This window comes from Marmota marmota, unplaced genomic scaffold, assembly GCF_001458135.2.
Source record: "Marmota marmota marmota unplaced genomic scaffold, marMar, whole genome shotgun sequence".
Lineage (NCBI taxonomy): Eukaryota > Metazoa > Chordata > Mammalia > Rodentia > Sciuridae > Marmota > Marmota marmota.
Window position 1 is genome coordinate 15204695 of NW_026000101.1, and position 22864 is coordinate 15227558.

The 22864-nt window shown below is 40.1% G+C and overlaps 1 protein-coding gene across 2 annotated transcripts in view; it reads right to left on the reverse strand.

Annotated features, from left to right (window-relative positions):
* Frmpd1 (FERM and PDZ domain containing 1) overlaps nt 1-22864 on the reverse strand; it is a 174022-nt gene that overhangs the window by 88767 nt on the left and 62391 nt on the right. The gene's annotated exons all lie outside the window — the stretch shown is intronic.

Genomic DNA, 22864 nt, shown 5'->3' on the forward strand with positions numbered 1-22864 from the left:
CCCCGCCCCGGGGGAGGAGCCCCGCACGCCGCCAACTAGGGCCCGGGAGGTCCCAGCCGCCGCAGTGGGCGGTCCTGCTCCCACCCGGGCCTGCCTCTGTCCGCCTTCCAGAGCTCCCAGCCGGCGCCCTGCGTCCGCCAAGTACCCATGGGGACACTGAGGCCTGAGAGAAAACGGACTACCCAAGGTCACCCAGACCCACAGCGGTCGGGGTAAAACTGGAACCCAGAATGACCTCCTTCTCACTCCTATCTTCCTCGGCTCTCCTACCCCAAGGATTTTCAGCAGAAGGGGACACAGACGACTCTTCCTTTCCCCTATAACCTCCCCAACCCTCAGCCCCTCAGGACCTTGGGCTGAGGGGAGAGGGCAGGATGAGGGAGCACATATGGTACTGTGGAACTCTCTCCCGCCTCTTCAAACTCCTTCGGTCTCGCCGGGACGCTGCACACTCTCAGCTCTTCTCTTGTCTCTCCAACCCTCCCGGACCTATCCTCAAATCCTGAGAGCCCTAAACTGCTGGAGTGTCCTGGGTGACTGCACTCAGACCTCTTCTGACTCCTTGGGCCATCTCACCCACTCCCTTGGCTCCAGCCTACCACCTCTCTGTCCAAATAACCATATGCCTGTCTCTAACCAAGAGATACTTGACCCTTACAGTAAGGGTCAAGTATCTGGCTATACAGCCTTCTGCAAGATAGGATCCATGCCCTCAAGGAATGTAGAGTCTAGCGGATTATTAATATAGTGCAGCTCCAGTAACAATATCACATCCCAGGTGTTCAGGACACCATTGCAGTGCCTGCATTAACTTAGTGAAGGCTTCCTGGAGGAGACACTCTCTAAACAAACCTGAAAAGTCAACTGGGGTTGGCCAACAAAAGGGAAAAGTGGGGCTGAGACTGTACTCCGTGGCAGTGCTTGCTTAACACCTGTGAAACACTGGGTTCAATCCTTAACACCACATTTAAAAAATCAATAAAATAAAAGCATGATGTACATCTATAACTACAAAAAAAAAAAAGAAAAAAGAAAAAGAAGAAAGAAAGGAAAGTGTGGAGAGAGCATTCCAGGCAGAGGCCACAGAAACAAAGACCCAAAGATGAGGCAGTTCCCACTGAGGGAGCAGCAGGAAATCAGAGCAGAAGCCAGAAAGTCAGAGTGGCCCTTGCCGGATCAGGAATTTGTACTCTGTTCTCAGTAAAAGGCAGGTTCATGAGAAGGATTATGAGGATGGAAGGAATACCAGTAGATTGTCATGTCAGACCATTGAGGGGATAAATCCAGCACAGATTGATGTTGTCCTTTTTCCAGCTGGGAGGAAGAAGCAGTCTCACAGCATTGGAGCCAAGTGGATCCAGATGTAAGCAGGTGCTCCAGCACCTGCCTTCTCTGTATCCTTCATTCCCAAATCTAGGCTTCCCTCCAGAAAGTCTCCCTTGAGCAACTCCATCTTTGAAAGGCCTCCTAGGTACTGCACCCAAGCTTTCTTTTCTCTCACTGCCCAACCCTGTGCCACTCAGGGCTGAATAAGCCTTGGCTTCTGGGTATCTGCTTCTGATCTCACTCATCTCTATTGTAGATATGATGTACAAAGTTCTGCCCAAGGGTAGGCACTATTGGGAGAAATGGACAAAAATGGAAAATTCTGAAACCCTAGTAGAAATAAAGTAAGCCTTTAAAAAAAATAAATGTACCTTTCTGTATTATTCCTTACAACTGCATATGAATACAGTTTTCTCAAAATAAAGTTTAACTTAAAAAGTATATTGTAGATAAAGATTAATAACCAAATTTTGGTTTCCAGTGTAGGTTAAGCATCAAAGAGGCCACTTGTCAAAAAGGAAGGTAAGAACTCAAACCTCTTGTCCAGTGAGTAAAAATTTTCCCCATGGCATTTTATCCCATCCTTCTCAATTTCTTAGCTGCCTATGCCAGAAGAATCTGCCTCTTTAGGTGCTCTGTGTAAACAATGCCACATTTGGCTCCAGGGACCCGCCTCCCCTCTGCTAGGGTTCCCATTCCAATTGCTCTTCCTTCTCAGCATCTTTTGTCATTTCTTCCTCATCTGCCAGTCTGGCAGATACTGAGGTTCTGCATGCTCCCCCTTAGTCTCTTTTCCCCCCTTCAGTCTCACTGAGCCGTTCTATTGGCTGCATGGCTTCAGCCCAGACCTTCTTTTAACACACAACTGCCTGCTGGACATCTCCTGAATGCACTTTAAGAACCCTAGTCCTGGGTCTGGGGTTGTGGCTCAGTGGTAGAGTGCTTGCCTAGCATGTGTGAGGCACTGGGTTCTATTCTCCAGCACCACATAAAAAAATAAATAAAGGGCCACCAACAACTAATATTTTTAAAAAAAGAAAAAGAAAAGAACCATGGTCCCAACACAGCTGTTTTGGTCAGCTTTGCATTGCTATGACCAAAATACCCAACAAGAACAATTATAGGAGGAAAAATTTATTTTTGTTTATAGTACCAGAGGTCTCAGTCCATACACTCCTGACTCCATTGCTCCAGGGCCAAGATGAGGCAGATCATCATAGGGGAAGGGCATGGCAAGGAAAGCTGTCCTCCGCATGGCAGCTAGGAAATGGAGGGGGGGGGTGTTGTGGAGAACGAAAGGAAAGAAGAACCCTTCCAGGGAACACCCCCAATGGTACACCTCTTCCTGCTAGGCCCCACCTACCTGTAGTTACCACACAGTCAGTTCATTCCACTTAGTATGAACTGATTAGGTTACATCTCTTGTAATCTAATCACTTCACCTCCAAACATTCCTGCATTAACACAGAAGTTTTGGGGGTCACTTATCCAAACATAACAGCAACCAAAACCAAAATCACATCTTTCCCCCAAGTTACCCCTTCTGCATTGTTCCCTGTCTCCATTGGTAGGACCATCTTCTCATAGGTACTTAAATTAGAAACAAAAGTACATTCCAGACTCTTTGTTCTTCCTGGCCCTCATATTCTATTGGTTACTAAGTCCAATCAACTCTGTCTTCTTATTCCTTATGCATGTCTCCTCTTCATCCTGCTACCCTCGTTTCAGTTGGAGCCTTACCATTTCTTGCTGTAGTAATTGCCCCTAGTCTCAACTATTTGCAATTCATCCTCAAATGCTGACTGTAATATATAATATTTTAAACCACAAATCTGACAAGTCACTTTTCTGCTGAAGATACTGCAATTGTTCCTTTTATTTATTTATTTATTTACGTATTTATTTTTGGTACTGGGGAATAAACCCAGGTTTACTACTTAGCTCCATCCCCAGGCCATTTTATTTTTGAGACACGGTCTTGTTAAGTTGCTCAGGCTAGTCTTGAATTTGCAATCCTCCTGCCTTAGCCTCCAGAGTAACTGAGATTATAGGCATGTGCTACTGTAGTCAGCTCCATTGTTCCTTTTTGACCTAGTAATAGTCTTGACATCTTAGCATGGTAATCCAACCTGTTACCACTGAAGCTTCATCTCCACTTCACAATATACCTGTATATCCTTCACCCTATGTTCCCAGGGTGCTTCATGCAATAAGAAAAGAGCACTGAGTTTTGTGGGTTTTTTTTAAAGGAGTCTTGAGTGAAACCAACTGGGTTCAAATCCCAGTGCTGCCACTTTTTAACCTGTGTAATTTGAAAGGATACTTCCATAACCTCTCAGTTCTTTCTCTGCAAAGAGACCATAATAAGAATACCTACACCTCAAGCCAGACAAGATGGTACATACCTGTAATCCCAGCAACTTGGGAGATCTGAGGCAGGAGGACTAAAAATTGAAGGCCATCCTAGGGAACTTAGCAAAGACTCTGTCTCAAAATTAAAAAATAAAAAGTGCCAGGATATAGCTCAGTGGCAGAGCATCCCTGGGTTCAATCCCCAGTACCCCAGTACCAAAACCAAAAAACAAACAAACAAAAAATACATATGATCTAGTAATGTTCTCTAAATTCTGAGTTTCTAGTAATGATAACCTGCTAACCAGCACTATTAGTGAGACTTATAATCATCCTATACAGTGAGGATTACTCTGCTTATTTTACAAAGAAGGACACTGAGACTCCAAGAAATTAAGTAATTCACCTAAGATTCCATAGCTATAAAGTGGCTGCCCTGAGATTCACAGGGGATTCTAAATCACATACTGTTAAAAAAAACTTTGAATAAGCTCTTACCTCCCTCTTGTTTCCCTACTTTACCCATTGCCTGCTAGACAAGCTTTTCTTCTTCCTTTAAATCCTGGTAAAAAATACTTCCTCTTACACGAAGACTTCCCAGTTCCTCTTTGTGCTTCTGCTATCTGAAGCATCTACATCAAATAAAGTGCCCATTACAATGGTTTGTTAACATGTCTATCACCTTTAGACCTCTTTGAGAAAGACAATGTCTTATTTCTGTCTTCCTAGAATTCTATAAATATTTGTTGAATGAATGAATAAATCAACACATAAAATATGCATAAGATTCTCAAAAGAGTTTTACCCAACAGCTGTCATTTCCATATAGATCACTTTTTTTTTAAAGAGAGAGAGAGAATTTTTTTTAATATTTATTTTTTTAGTTTTCGGCAGACACAACATCTTTGTATGTGATGCTGAGGATCAAACCCGAGCCGCACGCATGCCAGGCGAGCGCGCTACCGCTTGAGCCACATCCCCAGCCCCATAGATCACTTTTAATATTTATTTTTGTCACTCTGAAGAGTAATTTTTTGGTGAGAGAATAGCATCAAATGATCCCATATTGATATAGAGCAAGATGTAGCAAGACTGAAATTTCTCATCTTGCTGTTTGGTTGTGCCTTGTCCCTCTCGAATGTCTCTCCTTTTTTTAGTGACACGATGTAATAACCCATAATGAGAAGCCATGTTGCATCCTAATGAGACTTCCTGACTAAAACATCTGAGGTTAGAATTTATTTCCCATAAGTACCATTTCAGCTAAAAGTTTGCTTTCTCTATGGCAATGAGTGTACCATTTGTCATTTGCTAAGTGCCTGGACCTTCCCTTTATCTGTATTAATCTCTTTGCATTCAAATAATTCTAAGAGCTGACTAAATAGTTAGCTTTTCTATACAATTTCACTCTTAGAATGTCTAACTCTTCCTGAATGCACATCTATTGTTCCCAAAATAGAACAGTTTATTGCTTCAAATTTCAGCTTTACTGTCTGCAGTAACCTGGACAAGTTTCTACTCTTCCTCAGAATGATCAAATTCCATATGGCTAAATAAATAAATAAATAAATAACTGGCCTTGTCATTTTATATGAAATAGTGATTTTAAACTAGATATTAGAAACATTTATTTTGTACCACAACACAATTATATTAGCAATTTTAATGACTTCCTCTCCAGTTAATGAGAAGTACTGCAGGTGAAAGAAAGCACACTGTCCTGGGAAACAGTGCAGACAGGAGTTTCTAGTAGTGTTTTTACACTTGTACACATCTTTTTAGGATTTTAGTAGAAAAAAGAAGAGACAAGATGACCTTTCAGGTTTCTCTCAAAATTAAAAATAAAAAGGGCTGGTGATGTAGCTGAGTAGTAGAGCATCTTTGGGTTCAGACCTCAGTTCTGAAATAAATAAATTTAAAAATTAAATCTTTTTAAACAAAGAAATAGCCCTATTCAAAGCCTAAAGATGTGACTCAGTGATAGAGTGCTTGCCTAGCATGCATGAAGCCCTGGATTTGACCTCCAGCACCACATGCACACACAAAAAAGTAAGAAATAGCCTTTTCCAAGATCTGTGTCAGAGTTCTAGATCCTAGTTCTCTCTACCTTGCTTCATGGCAAACCCACTCTTCTGGACTATATTTTTTTTCCATAAGAAGAGAGAATGGTATCTAATGATAACCAAGATCCTTTGAGCTCTTCACCAAATGATTCTTTGAGATTAAGTAAGCTAAAGTGTTATTGAGTCACAAAGAGAGGCGCTGCTGTGCTCTGCAAAAGAAACTGGACGCTTATCACGAGGATTACATTACTTCTTAAGGACAAGGAAATTGTTGCTGTACAGAGAGAAATGATTACATAAAAACAACACGTTCTTACTCCCCAGGTTCTAGGACACAGACAGGGACATTCATTGCTCACTTCTTAACAATGAATCACCCAACTCACTGGGAAATACAGGGAACAGGGTGTTGGGCTAGACAATCTACCATCTGTGTATTCATGAAGCAGGATCAGTCCTCCAAAACTCCCCAAATCTTGCTCAATCACTTATCACAGTTGTTCCTACAAAGATGATCATCAATTTTTACTTTTTCTTTGTGGGAGGGTTGCTTGGGGGCGGTTAGGAAACATCTCTCCTTGCTGGATTGCTTCCTTAGCTCCCATAGAAGCTTTGCTTAGATTTCTTTTCTTGCTCCTTGATAAAACTGATATTCTAATCTATTGCTAATATGATAAACTTAGTGACTCAGAAAGAGAGGGAGAGGATGGGAGTGATATAAACTGGGAGTATAGAACTGGGAGTGATTATAACAATTTAAAAAATATTCAAGGTCTTTATGCCTCTTGTTAGATGCATTTGAATCTCATTTCTTAGGCGATAAAGCTGTTTTGAGGACAGTTTTGAATATATAGGAGTGACTTTAGCATCTTTTACTCTTTCTTTTTTATCTCTGTAAAAATCTCTTCACCTCTGCTGCTTTTGGGAGACAGCAACTGGAAGGAGTATGTGCTTTTGAGGTTATGGCCAGTCTCTGGTGTGGCCCTATGCTGGTCTCACCAACTAATCTGATCCAATTTCCAGAGGTTCGGTTCTGCTCTGAATCTGCTGGGTGACTGCAACTTTGCACCTCTGTTCTGTTCTGCTCCCCACAGCTCCAGGAGCAGATGCCACCATCTTCAGTGCTACTCCACCATTTCCATGTCACCCCTTTACTCTTTCATAGAATTTAAAGTTTGTAACACACCAGACAGAAGTGCTCTCAGTTATTTTCCCACCATTTCCTTGAATTATGCAGAACAACTATTATGATCCTCATTTGACATAAGATGAATCTGAGACAAGTTCAGAGAAGTCAAATGATCTGCATGAAGCCACAGAGCTGGTCAATGGAATTCAAATTCAGGTTTATCTGGGCCTGGGATATAGCTCAGTGGTAAAGCCCTTGCCTCACATGCTTATGAAGCCCTGGGTTCAATCCTAGTTTAAAAAATTTTTTTAAAAATCAGGTTTATCTGGGTAGCGGAGTTCTATCCTTGGTGTGAAAAAGGTATTAGGAAATTTCATATCAAGTTATGGAGAAATTACCTCGATCACCTTAGGATGATCCAAGGGGGTTCTTAGATGACAGGGACCTTATCCTACAGTGAATGACTCTCTCACCCAACTGCCTACAGAGGGAACTCAAACTATGAGATGTACAGTGAATGGAGGGCATAGGACACTGGGACTTATAGCTGGAGCCTAAGGGAGATCCCTAGGGGATACAGCTGGCAGAGAAATACAGTGCAGAACAGTGAAGGGTAGTATCTGCAACATTGTTTAAAATTGCAAGGTGAACCAAAGCCCAGGAGCCTGGGGGAATGTCTTGCCTCACTAGATTGCAGTGAAAGGTTTTGATCCTGGAATTAGCAGAGGAGCTCAGCTGACCCCAACTAAGCAGGACCCTTTGGCAGAGAAGGAAAAATTGCCTGTCCGTTTGTGGCATGTTTGTTGCCTGCCTGAGTGAAGGCCCCTGATTCTACTGAGTCTTACCTCTGTAGAGAAGAATGTCACAATTGGGTCAAAGTACTTTTTATAGGCCCACTACTAGCACACACAGCATCTTTATGTGGGTAAGAAAAAGGCATTTCATTTCAGATGTCATTGTGATAATAAGAAAACAATGCTCCCTTCCTTTGGGCGGATATAACTCCACACCAGCGTATGCAGTTCAGGCAGTACATTTTAGCTCCTTTTTAGCCTCTCAACCAGGTGCTCTTATGCAGTAGACAATATACATAAAGGCACATAGCAGCCCATAGCCTCCCCATTCATCCTGGGAGTATCCAAAGATCCTAGAGGCCTCTCCCCACTCACCTAAGCCTGGTGGATCCAGTCAGTCAAGCTTGCTCCCCTCTAGACCACTCGAAATGAAGCATTTTTCTTTCCTCTTAGAATTGCTGAACTACTACTACCAAGAGGCTACAACAGCCTGACCCGACCAGGTGATGCTGACACCAGTGGTCAAAACAGATCAGAGATCACTGAGAGGAAGTCAAAGGCTTGAGGGAAAAGACTAGGATGGATAAATAACTAGAAGAGAGAAATCATTCTGAGATAAACAGATGAAAGAATATATTTAATAAGAATTTTAAGGAGATTCAGGTAGAAATTTAAAAGAAATGATCAGGGGCTGGGGATGTGGCTCAAGTGGTAGCGCGCTTGCCTGGCATGCGTGCGGCCCGGGTTCGATCCTCATGCACCACATACAAACAAAGATGTTGTGTCCGCCGATACTTGAAAAATAAATATTAAAAAAAAATTTAAAAAAAAAAAAAAAAAAAAAAAAAAAAAAAAAGAAATGATCAGAGTGAGGAAAAGTTGTTTTTGGAAATTAAACAGATAATTTTTAAGCTTAAACTTTACAGTTGTAGAAGTGAAAAACAGAATAAACACCACTGAAAACTTATTTAATGATCTGAGAGAAGAAAAAGGAGAACTATCCCACAGTACAAAGCCAAAGATACAAAATAATAGATATTATAAGTGAAAAGGTTTTAAAAAATGGATGCAATATCCAGAAGACAAGCAAATAACAGGAGGACCAAATGGAGCAAAAAATAAGAAGGGAGCAGAGCAACAACCAAAAAATAATAGAAGAAACTGGGCCCAGTGGTGTATATCTGTAATCCCAACAACTCAGGAGGCTGAGGCAGGAGGATCAAAAATTCAAGGCCAGGCTTGACCACTTAACAAGACCTGTCTCAAAATTTTAAAAAATTATAAAGGGCTGGAGATGTAGCTCAGTGGCAAAGTGCCCCTGGGTTCAATCCCTAGTCTCCCTCTCCACCCCCACCCAAAATAATAATAGAAGAAAAATGTATGGACTTTAAGATATTTGAATAATCAGATTAAAAAGATTCATTGATTGCTATGCTTATTGATTTAAAAACACAAACCTAGGACTTCCAGTCCTAAGCAAGATAAAGGAGATTCATTTCTTCCTGCTAAATACAGCTAAAAATTCTGAGCATAATGTATAAAACGTAAGACTCTGAAAGCTGGAGAGAATACGAATCAGCTAAGAACCTCAGGACTCAGGAGCAACATGATGATGAATCCCCTCTTGCATCCCAGACAGGCACAATTAGGAAATTCCAATAGGCACAGACAAGGAAGAGGAGAAAGAGAGGGTAGAACGCAAGAAAAGCCTGATCTCTGTAGCCAGAAGAATGGGAAGAGATGCCCCTAACAAGACAAGTCTTCATGATAATATCCCCCATTCTAGCCAAAAACCAAGGGGGAAAAGTGGCACATAATCCTCTCCCTGCCATCCCTCTGCTCTTGGCCAGTGGAGGCCAAATGGAGAGCTTATACTTCCACCCCTTCCTGTGGTAACAAGGATGCCTCCAATACCACATCAGGGTGGTGTCAGCAGAGGCTGAGTGGGGAACTAGGACCCCCCCCCCCAACTCAGTGACAATGCAGAGGTGTTCTTATTCTTCTACCGGTACACTATCAGTGCAGGCCTACTGAAATAGAGAATCAAATAAGATCCAGACTCAGTATAATATCCAAATATTCAGGATCCAATTTAAAAACTCACTCATCGCACCAAGAATCAAAAGAATCTCACCTTGAATGAGAAAAGACAAACCACAGATGCCAAAATGAACATGCTATAGGTGTTACAATTATCTGACAAGGTTTCTAAAGCAGTCATCATAAAATTGCTTCAACAAGCAATTATATTATAACACTTCTGAAACAAATCAAAACATTGAAAATATCAGCAAAGTAATAGAAGTTAACATCCAGGTAGAGAAGTATGGAACTAGAAAATTCAATAATTGAAATTAAAACTTACAGGATAGGCTTACTAGTAGAATGGAAACAACAGAGTTTAAAATCAGTGAACCCAAGGATAAATCAATACACATAACTTGAACAATGAAAAAAATAGATTGGAAAAACAATAATAAAGAGTGAAATTCAGCCAACATTCACATGTTCTGAGTCCTAAAAAGAGAAGAGAGAAGGAATGGAACTGAAAAAGTATTCTAGGAAACAATTGCTGGAATTTCCCCAAATTTGGCAAAAGAGAGCCTAAATTCAAGAAGATGATCAAATTCAAAATTGGATAAAAATCAAAGAAATCCACATTATTATATTAAAAACAAACAAAAAATACTTTGAAAGCTCAGAGAAATAGCACTTGATTTATAGGGAAACACCAATTCAAGTAACAGTGGAATTCTCAGTGAAATCATAGTGGCCAGAAGTAAGTAGTACACCATTTTTCAAGTGTTGAAAGAAAATCTGTGTTAGCTCAGAGTTCTATATCCACCAAAAATATCCTTCAGGAATGGGAGTGAAAAAATAAGAGAATTTGTAGCCATAAACCTAAAAAGATGAATAGAGAAAATTATGAAATATCAGCAGTGTAAAATGAATAACAGGGCAAAAAAATTACACAGTATAATATATTATCATTTTCCTCTTGAGGTTTTTTTTTTGTATGTTTGGTGTTGGAAGCAAAAAATTATAACATTGTCAGATGTCAATCTTGATGTATGTAGAGGTAATATTTAAGAAGTATTATATATAAAAAGGACAGAGGATAAAGGGATCTAAATGCAGGTCATGTTTCTACAGTTCACTCAGGAGTACAAGTCAACACAAGTAGATGGTGATAAGTTCTGTATGTATAATTTAACACTTGACCAACAACTTTTAAAAATGGTACAAAGAGACATACTCAAAAATACTACAGATAAATCAAAATAAAATTCTGAATAAATCCAAGTAATCCACAGGGACACAACACAAAAGGAAGAAGAGGAATGAAAAATGGAGGACAAACAGAAAATAATAAAATAGAGGCTAAGTCTTAAAATTTCAAAAATGATACTAAATACAAATGATCTAAACACACCAATCAAAAGACAAAAGATTGGATGGATTGTTTTTTTAAATTTCTGAATTCCAAGAATAATGGATAGGGCTGGGTTGTAGCTCAGTGGTGGAGCACTTGCCTAGCACGTGTGAGACACTGGGTTCAATCCTCGGCACCACATAAAAATAATGTTTTTAAAAAAGGTATTGTGTCCATCTACAACTAAAACCAAAATTTTAAAAACAGGAATAATGGATAAACATCATGAACTTCCAGACAATGTCAATAACCTATGTATTGAGAAAAGAGAGCCCTCCAGAATTATTTTGTGGACCCTACAAACTGTCCTTGTTAAAATATATCGCGCTCTAATATTTATTAGGCATTGCTCTAAACAGTTTACTTTATTTTAACAACTCTTTGAATTATATACTACTAGTATACATTACTAGTACATTGTACTAGTGATACATTACTAGTATCACCATTTTATAGATGAGGAAACTAAGGCTAATTTTCCCAAGGTCACTCTGGCTTGGATTCAAACCCAAAGGCTCTAATGAAGGAAACCAAAGAATCAGTCCAAGTTAGCTGCCTGAAAGGGAAAGAAAAGCTAGAGCTCTTAGGCAGAGAGAGCAGGCTATGGAAAAGCTATACCCTACTCTATGCTAGGTATTTTAAATATACTATTAATTATCAAAAAGCTCCAACAGGTATTCATTTTACAGATGAAGAAATTCAGTGAGGTTAAATAACTTGCTCAAGATCATCCAGGTAATAGGCAACAGAGTCAGAATTTAAATCTGGTTCTACCACCATTCTGTTAGGTCAATAGGCTAGAATGGCTTTTGGAGCATATTTCCCGTGATTATTGTCTTTGTTATCCCAGTGATCCAGAAAGAGAAAGGGGTCTGCCTTTTCTGGGTGGTTTTAGTCAAGCCTGCTCTGAGTTGCATTATCATCTATGAAACAGAACTAGACTCCAACAATACTTTTCTAACTTGGGTAGAGGGAAGACCACAAGAATCCTTTATTCAACCAAATCCTATTAAACAGATACCCAATGTAAAGGACAGGTCTAAATAGGGCAAACAAAAGTTAAGGGAACTGGGTAGTGTAGGGGTGGTATAGGCCTTGACCCCTCCCCCCCCAACTAAAATACTCTTTCTGGACCCTAGGGTCTGGGAGCAAGGACATGGAGAACTCCAGGCACACAGGAGTCTCAGGAGGCTCAGAGACTCTCTGTGTCATCTTCAGCACAGGACAGGGAGTGAGAGGGATGACGGCAGATTCTCTTAAAAACAGGGCTTTATTTGTGATTTGTTACTATGTACTGTGTACTGCAATACTGTTTCAGCCTGTTCTTTGAATCTGAGGAACATTCTGGAAAAGATCTGGGCTGTGGTGTCAGATGTAGTTTGAATCCCCAGCTCTAGCCCTTGCTAGTCTTGTGACCTTGGACAACTAATGTAACCTCTGGGTTTTCTCCTGATAACAAAAAGATAATACTGACCTTGAAGAATGTTCTGAGGATTAAGTGAAATAGAACAAAGTTCTGTGCATGGGATCTGGGGTATTGTAGGCATTCAATAAACAGCAGCTATTATTATGCATTTTGAGACTCACATACTCAAGACACTTTGTCTATCTTTTCTTAACAATTTATGGAACTTCTTCCTTTTGCTCTTACATTCTTTTTTAGGCAGACTTTTAAAAGAGATGCTACTTCTTGTAAAGAAACCCTCAAGCTTATGTAAACATAACTCAGTGAGCTCTGAAGAACCATGTACTTATTAATTATACTGAAGACAAGATATAGTTTCATAATTTAGATCCTGATTAATTAATGCCTATTACACAAGGAGGTTAACTTGAAATAAAACAAGTGTTCACAAAATAATCCAATACAAAATATAAAATTTTTTTTTCAAAAATAGAAGTTGCTCTTATGAGCCTAGTATTGACAGACAAGGATAACATTATTTTACAGACTTTCAGTGTTAAAATAAGTGCTGTCTTGTGCATCATCATGTAGTTGGGGGTGTAGCCTGACCTTCCAGAACCTAGACGATCTATGAGTGGGCTTTACTGGAGGCTAAAGTCATGTCAGATTTCCTATAACGGACTGGGAATTCCTGCTATTTTCCATGAAGCTTAATGGGAGAACATTTCAGAGCATATGGTACTTTGTCAATTGATACTAATTTGTCCATTAGTGCAGCTCCAGAGGGAATTGTAATCTAAGTCCAGAGAATGGTCACTTGGGGAATAAAAATAGCTACTTATAGCCCCTGCCACAGCTCTGTCCAGTGTTCAGCCTCTCCCTCCTCCTTCAGCCCTACCAGGAAGAAGTGTAGAATAGGGTGTCATTAATGGTACCTATGTAATCGACACTTGAACCATAATCCTTCAAGGCACACCACCTTAATGTCCTTCAAAGCCCTTAAGCAGACAGTATCTCACTTGACTCTCAAAATATTCCTCTGAGTGAGGTATTGTTATCCCATTTTGCAGATGAGGAAAAGAGAAGCTCACAATAATGAAAACTATTTGATCAAGGTCAGAAGTAAGTATGGGAGCTATCCTAGTTCAATGCTGTGCCCAATCTCATGGGGAATGTATGTAAACTTGTACATTTGGCCTGATGGGGTTCTATGAATTGCTCCCTTTGCTAAAAGGTGTGGTCCCAAATTTAGTGTATGCAAATTTATTCATTGAAATAAAACCAACTGGTAAGGCACTGTGCTATGTGAGGCAAAGTAGTGTCCTTGAAAGTACATGGACTTTGGACTCATCCAGTCCATAAGCTGTATTAACCCTAGTAAGTGCTCAAGTGCTAGATACAATTATTGAGAGGTGCTGTAGAGGAAACAGATGAGACAGGGTCCTGACATTCAAGGTGTAAAGAACGGTGGAAAAGCTCCATATACTCAACAAGCCAAAACAACCATTTACCTGTCCGAGATTTTATTAGCAGGACCATAGCCGCCAGTCAAAGAAGAGAAGGGGGGAGAGGGGGAGAGAGAGAGAGAGAGAGAGAGGGGAAGAGAGGGGGAGAGTAAGAGAGGTAAAGTAAGAGAAAGAGGGAGAGGAAGAGAGGAAGAGAGAGAGAGGGAGAGGAAGAGATGGGGGGGGGAGAGGAAGGATTGGAGGTGATGGTTTGTGCGCTATTAGTGCCTCATGGACCTGAGCTCCCGGAAGAGAAGCACTCCAGGCGCCATCTTTACCATACCAACACAAGGCTCTAATAGGAGATACATTTTCAAGTAACTGTCACAGAAGGTAGAATGTGCTCTTTGTCATCAGAGGAAGAGAAGCACTAGGGCCAAACTATGGTTGAGGTGCCCTGGGAAGCTGCAGCAAATTCTAGGGATACTGAGACATTTTAATATTTTGAGAGAAACGTAGCAATACTCAAAATCTACTGGACACGCACCAACGGCTAATTCCAAGTAGTTTCATGTTTTCATCATTAGATCAAACTACATGCCTCCTATGACATCATATCTTTGCAAAGTAGAGTTTTCATCAGTTGCTATGAAAAAGTAAACACTGTGCAAAAACCAACATGGAACAGGGAATGAAAGTACTAGCATAGAATTCCAAAGTTTGAGAAGTTGAGTGGCACCCACTAGACACACATATCCCATTTAATTAATAATTGTGGTTACCTTAAAAATGAAATAAAAAGCCAGGTGCAGTGGCACACACCTATATCCCAGCAGCTGGGGAGGCTGAGGTAGGAAGATTACAAGTTCAAAGCCAGCCTCAGCAACTTAGCAATCCCTAAGCAACTCAGGGAGACCCTGTCTCTAAATTAAATATAAAAAGAGGGCTGGGGATGTGACTCAGTGGTTAAGCACCTCTGGGTTCATTCCACCCCCCCAACCAAAGAAAGAAAAAGTATTTTTTTCATTTTATGTGTATTGTTTTGCAAATGCCTACTAAATTATTAGGCTTAAAAACTTAAGTTATTTGGATCTAACTACTTAATGTGTGAAACTATTAGGAATTTATTTTTTCCTGGGGCTGCTAGAACATGAGGAAGTTGAGGAAACCCTCTTCTTAGGGATTTCAAAGGAGGGAGGGGTCACTTCAAGATGGGGGGCCAGGACTGTGAAGATCAGGATAGACTTTGAAGAAGAAAATGAATATTTGAGGCATGTGCCTTACAAAAGTGGAGTGCTGGAACATACTGCAACAATCTGTAACAGCTGTCTGTAACAATTCTCCCCTTGGAACTCCAAGAACTTGCAGAATTGTGAAGCACATCAGGTACAAGGCATTATTCTCTTATCCACTTTGAGGAGCCAATAGTTGCACAGATTTAGAAAATACCTCCCCATGGGGCTGTAGCAAGTGACATCCTGGACTTTCTGCAGCACAGTATTACGATCAAATCCCTTTCTCTGGGATGATATAAGAACAGAAGATGTTTACTACACAAAAGATTAACTAAAATGAGATCTGATCCTGAAAGTCTGTGGACAGAATTTTATAATAAGACAGGTGGGCAGCCACCTCCTTGTCACTATGAGGGTGTTCTCTGAGCCACAGAGCATAATAAATCCTTTATTAAAGGCATTTTATTTTGATGTACTTTGAAAAGCCCACAAATGTTGTGGCTCATAAAAGCTAACCCTGATTACCTCTTCTCTCCTGAAATATTTTTTTCATTCATTTTTTTAAACCCAGGGTGATCGTTTGTCTTTGTGTAGCACTTTGCACTGTTCAACCTTAATTTCCACCATGTCTTCCTATCCTCATAATAAATCTGAAAGGCAGAAGGGATGTGTTAGTCAGCTTTGCATCACTGTGACCAAAATACCTGCCAAGAACAATTTAGAAGAGGGAAGAGAGATTTAAACCATGGTCAGCCAACTCCATTGCTCTAGACCTATGGTGAGGCAGAATATTATGGCAGAAAGGTGTGACAGAGGGAAGCTTCTCCATTCATGACAGCCAGGAAGCAGAGAGAGAAAAGTTGGAAGAGGCCAGGGCACACTCCCAGTGACCCACCTTCTCAAGCCACACCCCATCTTGCTTAGTTATCACCATATCAGTCCATTCAAACTATGATGAACTGATTAGGTTATAGCATTTGCAATCCATTTTACCTCTGAACATTCCTGCATTACCACAGGAGCTTTGGGGAGACACCTCATATACAACCATAACAGGGGATAAGTAATATAGTTCCCACTTTACAGAGGGGCAAACTAATACCCTAAAACTCCTCTAGTCTCTCTACCAGCTTTATGAAGTAACATAGAACACAGCAGAAAAGGAGAGACAGAAAAGGAAAAAAGAGGTTTTTTTACTGACATAATGAGATACGTACCCGTGGTGCCAGCTGTTATGACCAATTAAAGGATCACAGTGAACTGGTATGGAAAAGAATATGTGAAGGCCTCAAACCTTTTTTATTCCCTGAAGCAGGGAATCATCCAGGATCTAGACATATGAAAAGATGCAGGAGACAGCTATCGGTGGCAGATTGTATTTTCTAAACATGACTACAGTGTCTTCCATCCCACACATTCTTCTTATGTGTGACTTTGACAATTCTCCCATTGAATTGGGGGGATGTCTATTTTCTTTCCCTTTGAATCTGGGTAGTCTCATGGCTAGCAGAAGTAATGTTATATGACTTCCATATCAGGTCATAAAAGATGATACAGCTTCTGACTGGTGTTCTGAGGATACTCACCCTTGGAACCTAATCGCCTTGCTTAGAAGTACAAACTAGCCTTTGCAGAGAAACTACATCGAGAGGCCAAGGGTAGCTTCCAAACTTCAGGTCAGCTGAGGTCCCAGTCAATAGTCAGCATGTGAAGATATTTCCAGATAGTATTGTACTGTTAAATTGGCTTTAAACACACACACACACACACACACACACACACCCCAAAACAAACAAACCAAAAAACCTTGATTTATAATGTTTGCTAATTTTCATGGTATAAATACTCTGATCATGACGGATTTCAAGACTTGAAAGTTTTACTAAAACAGAATTTGGTACAAAAGGTACACTTTGGCTCTCTATAGCCAGTGTGAGCCAGCTTCAGCCTACTACTGCTCCAAATGAGTCCAGCCTCCTGATATTGAATCACCTCTAGCCTGTATCTTACCAAGAAGGCCCCAATATCATGGAGTAGAAACAAGCCATCCCATGTGCTCCATCCAAATTATTGATCCTGGAGACTTTGAGCATGACAAAGTGGTTGCTTGATGACAGTTTGGGGGTGGTCTATTACACAGTGAGAATGACTAGAGCACAGGGCATTTCATATGTCCTCTGCTTTGTGGATAGAAGTTTCCAGGGTGACCAAATGAGTACTCTACTCTTAAATTATCAGCTCCCAAAAGCCAATAATAAAAAGATCACTACCACTAGAAAAATGAACCGAATATAGAGACAGATAATTTATAGTAAAGCTATTATAAATGGCTCTAATACCTATAGAAATGATCAATTTCAGCAGTAGTGCACACCTGTAATCCCAGCAACTTGGGAGGCTGAGGCAGGAGAATTGCAAATTTGAGGCCAGTCTTGGCAACTTAATGAGAGCCTGTTTCAAAATAAAAAATAAAAAGGGCTGAAACTCAGTGGTAGAGCACTCCTGGGTTCAATCCTCAGTACCAAAAAGAAAAAGAAAAAGAAAGAAAGAAAATATTCAACTTCACTTATAAAAATACAAATAAAGGCAATATTAAAGCTGAGCATGGTGGTACACATCTGAAATCTCAACTACTTGGAATGCTAAGGCAGGAGAATCACAAGTTGAAGACCAACCTATATAATTTAGTGACACCCCGTCTAGGGCAGGGGAATGGGAATGGGAATATCTAGGAATGGGAATGTAGTTCAGTGGTAAATCATTTGCCTAGCATATATAAGGTCCTGGGTTCAATCACAGGACCACTTTTTTTTTAAGTGAAACATCAAGATATTATGTGTATATAAGCAACTTCCTGAAGCTGTGACAAATTACCTGAGAAAAACAACTTAAAAGAGGAAAGATTATGTTGGCTCATGATTTCAGTCCATGGCTGACTGATTCCATTGCTTTGGGCCTGAGATGAGGCAGAATATCAATGCTGAAAGGCATGACAAAGGAAAGCTGCTCTCACCTCAAGGCAGCCAGCAAGCAGAGAGAAAGAGAAAGGGGGAGATGGTGCTTAGGACAAGGCTGTCCCCAACAGCATGCCCCCAAGGAGCTACTCCTTTCAACTAGGTTCCACCTCCTTCATTCTCTACCACCTCCCAGTAAGGCCATCAGCTACACCCCATTGATGGATTAATCCACTGATGAAGTCAGAGCCTTCATGATCTAAGCACTTACCAAGAGCCCCACCTTTGAACATTAATGCACTGGGGACCTGGCCTTCAACACATAATCCTCTGGAAAACATTCCAGATCCAAATCATAACAGTGTATTATTTATCCCAATGGTAGAGATCAAAAAGTTCCATAATACCCTGTGGTGTTGAGGATGTAGAGAAACAAACTATATTTTATTGATGGGAGACAACATCTCTAGGGAGCAATTTGTCAATGTCTGTGGTTCCCCCACCTATTTTTTTGTACTAGGGATTGACCCCAGGGGTGCTCTACCACTGAACTATATCTACAACTCTTTTTATTTTTTATTTTGAGATAGGGTCTTGCTAAGTTGCTCAGGGCCTCACTAAGATGCTGAAGCTGGCTTTAAACTTGGGATCCTCCTGCCTCAGCCTCCAAAGTTGTTGCTATAGGCCTGCACTACCATGCCCAGCATGTCTATGAATTTTTTTTAAATGTATACTGAAAGAAAAACATTTTAAACAACCTAATGCCCACCATTAAAGGACAGATAAATTATTCCTTTTGCTAGAATACCATGTAATAAAGTTCTTCAGATACTATTGATTAAGAACAAATTTCACAGAAGCCAAAGAATCTTAAAATAATATGCTACAATTTCTATTTTTGAAAATGAAGGAAATAGTTCTTTAAGAATGCACATCTAACTGATAATTCTGATTGACTTGGGAAAGATAAGTAGGAAGTCAAAGGACAAAAAAATGAAAGTTAGACTTTCTATCTTCTGAAGTTTGAACTATGTAATGGAATTATATACTTTAAACATTTAATATTGAAAAAAATATTTTAACCTACTTCTAGGAACTAATTCAACATATTTATTTACACATGTACTTCATATGTACAAAAGTATTCCTATGGAGATATTTGAAGACTCTTGAGTCCTCTCTTCTCCGGCCCAGCTCTAAATCTGAGTGTTTGCTCTAGGAGAGATCTGTCTTCATTCTGGTCTCCACCTCTGGAGCCTCTCTGTCCCTAGGGTATTTTGGAAAGACCATTACCCAAAGCTGAGCACTCCAGACTACTGAGGCAAAGATAGCCATACACTTTCTTTTCTTTTGTGAAGAGGCAGTGGCCATCCTAAACCCTGTAATCTCTTACCCACAGCAGAATATGGATTCAGAGTGGCTTGCTTGAGATCATGAATTCATAAAGATTTAACAATACAAGAAATGCAAGTTGCTTCAGATCACTGTTGTGAGAGACTGTTCATGAAGCTGTTTCAGGTGGTGTTGGAGAAGAGCAAAGGGTATCTGCAACTAGCTAAAGAAGTGCTCATGCATGCTGGACTTCCAACCTTACCCATGTAGCTCTGCATCACTGTAAGAAAGTGTTGAGCTGCTTTAGGAGGGGCATGGAGGACCTCTGTGGCTTCTACAGACATCTCTAATTTACAGACATCTCTAATTTAGACACCATTATAAATTTACCTTAGCCCTTCTTGGGTCTTTCTTTTTAAATATAATATTTATTCTTTATGATTAGAAAAATAATACATAAGTATAGAATTTAGAAAATATAAAAAAAAGTTCAGAAAAAGAACACTCATAATCTTACCACATACATACCATCATTTTTTTCCTTATTTTTGTTTTGTTTCTTACAATATTGAGTGGCTGACATACAGTTTTGTATTCAACTCCCCCCCCCAGAACTGAGGATCAAACTCAGGGTCTTGTGCATGCCAGGCAAACACTCTGTTGTTAAGCTACATCCTCAGTTCTCTTAATTTTTTATTTTATTTTTTTGCCATACTGGTTATTGAATCCAGGGGCATTCTACTGCTTATTTATATCCCCAGCCCTTTTTTATTTTTCATTTTTAAGATATTTTTTGTTGTCAATGAATCTTTATTTTATTCATTTATATGTGGTGTTAAGAATCAAACCCACGGGCTGGGATTGTGGCTCAGTAGTAGAGAGCTTCCCTAGCACGGGCGGGACCCAGGTTCTATCCTCAGCACCACATAAAAATAAAGGCATTGTGTTGTATCCATCTACACCTAAAAAATAAATATTAAAAAAAAAGAATCAAACCCACATGCTAGGCAGGTGCTCTACCACTGAGCCACCACTCCAGCCCCTTATTTTTCATTTTGAGATCGGGTTTCTAAGTTGCCAAGGATGCCCTTGATTTTGTGATCCTCCTTCCTTAGCCTCCCAAGTAGGTGGGATTACAGGTGAAGGCCACCATGTTAACTGATTTTCAAAAACATGATTTATAATACTTCAAAATGGTCTTTCATGAAGATGTGCTATAATGTATTTAACCACTCACCTATTTTTAGATATTTCATTTCCAATTTTTCCTTAACTGACGCTGTGACGAACAGCTTTGTACACATCTGCCTTCTTGATTATGTTTTAAAATAAATTTCTAAAAGTGGAATTTCTGAGCCAAAGTAACTCTTGATATGTAGTATTAAATTGTTCCAGAAGGAATATACCAATCATTGTGCAAATGCAGGTACCCATTTTACCTCACCCCAAACTAAATGGGTATTATCATTTTTTAGAATATTGCTAATTATGTATGTAAGAAATGATATCTTATGACTTTAAATTTTATTTACATTTATTTGATTACCAATGAAACTGTGTTTTCATATGCCGATTGACATTTGTAATTCTTATATGAATTATCTGCTTAAGTTTATGATCTTGGGTCCTACTTGAATGTTGGTCAGATTTCAGAGGATCTGTATAAATGGCCTGTTCAATATAGTCAGGTATTGTGTTCTCTGAAGCCATCAAAATATTAGACCATTCTGAAGAGGCAAAGAAGGATTCCTTCTATTTCATTCTGTGAGGGATCAGGTCAGAAGGCAAGGAGCATACACTCTACACTGGGCCGGGAGCTAGAATACCTGGAGCCTATTCTTGGCTCAGTCTGAGTCTAGGCTCACTTTTTCTGAAACTTGAAATGGGCCTTGGATACCTGAGACCATTTACCTCACTTACAGATGAGGCAACTGAGATTCTGAGGGCAGAAGAAGGCCCTTGGCTAAGGTTTGTTGGTTGGTTGGTTGGTTGGGTGGTTTTTCACGGGAAAAGACTTTTCAGAGTGAAGATAAGGAACTATTGGTATGTATGGCCTCTCACAGCAAATGGAGTACCAGAACAACAAAGGGTGAGACAATGGTCATTTACTCATCCAAAGAGGGATCCACTCAGATAGTCTCTGTGGTTAATTGCAAGCTCTGACATTCTGTGAGTCACTCATAGGAAAGTTATCTGTATGTTCTTGACACATACCGAGCTCCAGTCTAGGATAAGAGATTTCACAGACCACACTCTTGGGAAGAACTAGCCTGTGGCTGGCTAGATATAGCTACTTACCATCACCCGAAAACCAACCAGTTTCTGAGTCTGTCACAGTGTGTCAGTGGGGCCATATTTGTAGTGCACAGTACGCAACTTTAAATTCTGGAGCCAAATAGCAGCTAACCTAGAAAAGTATAGGGATGCTACTTCTGTGGGCCTTTAGTCTCTGCAGGGGCTTCTGGAACACTCTCACCCTCAGGGTACAAGGACATGCTCCTAGAGGTGCTCAGGGTGCAGGGCAGAGGCTGCATTACTATCACAAATGGCATGAGTTCAGCCAGAGAGGAACCATCAGTCATAGCAGGGAAGATGACGCTTGCCTTCAACCCACTAAGGCACAAGTAGAATAAGATAGACTAAGTTTATTTTGTGCGGCCTTGCAGGGCAGAGCCACAGACAGTGGAAGGAAGTGTCTGGGAAGCAGCTGGAATGGATGAAAGGAAGAACTTGAGTTCACTTGTGCTTCCATGTGCTCCCATGACTGTTCCTGGGAAGGTCATGTCTTGCCTCCTGAGTCTGGAGCTCAGACACCTAGCAAGGGTCTAAGAGTAGGGGCTCTGTCAGGCTTTCTCCCTACCTAGACTGGCAAGGATGGTAGTGTTTGACTTTACAACCAGTGAGAGAAAAACTGGACCCTATCAAATAGAGTACTGGGTCCCCAAGAATCCATTTTTTTTTTAATTTAAAAAATCTAATTGTAGGGCAATTCCTATTTGGGTCCCCTCTTGCCCTTGCAAGAGTTCTAGTTCTATTCTTCACACTTGAATAAATTCTACTCCTTTCATTCTGGAAAAAAATCTAACTGCAAAATAGACAAACAAAGAAACTATAGAACTCAATAAAACAATCAATAATTTAGACTTCACAGACATATACAGAATATTTCATCCATCAACAAGCAAATACATTTTTTTCTCAGCAGCACATGGATCCTTCTCCAAAACAGACCATATGTTATGACACAAAGCAAGTCTTAGCAAATACAAAAAAATAGATATTTCCTTACATTCTATCTGACCATAATGGAATGAAATTAGAAATCAATGATAAAATAAAAATAGAATCTATTCCAATACCTGGAGACTAAATAATAGGCTATTGAATGATGCGTGG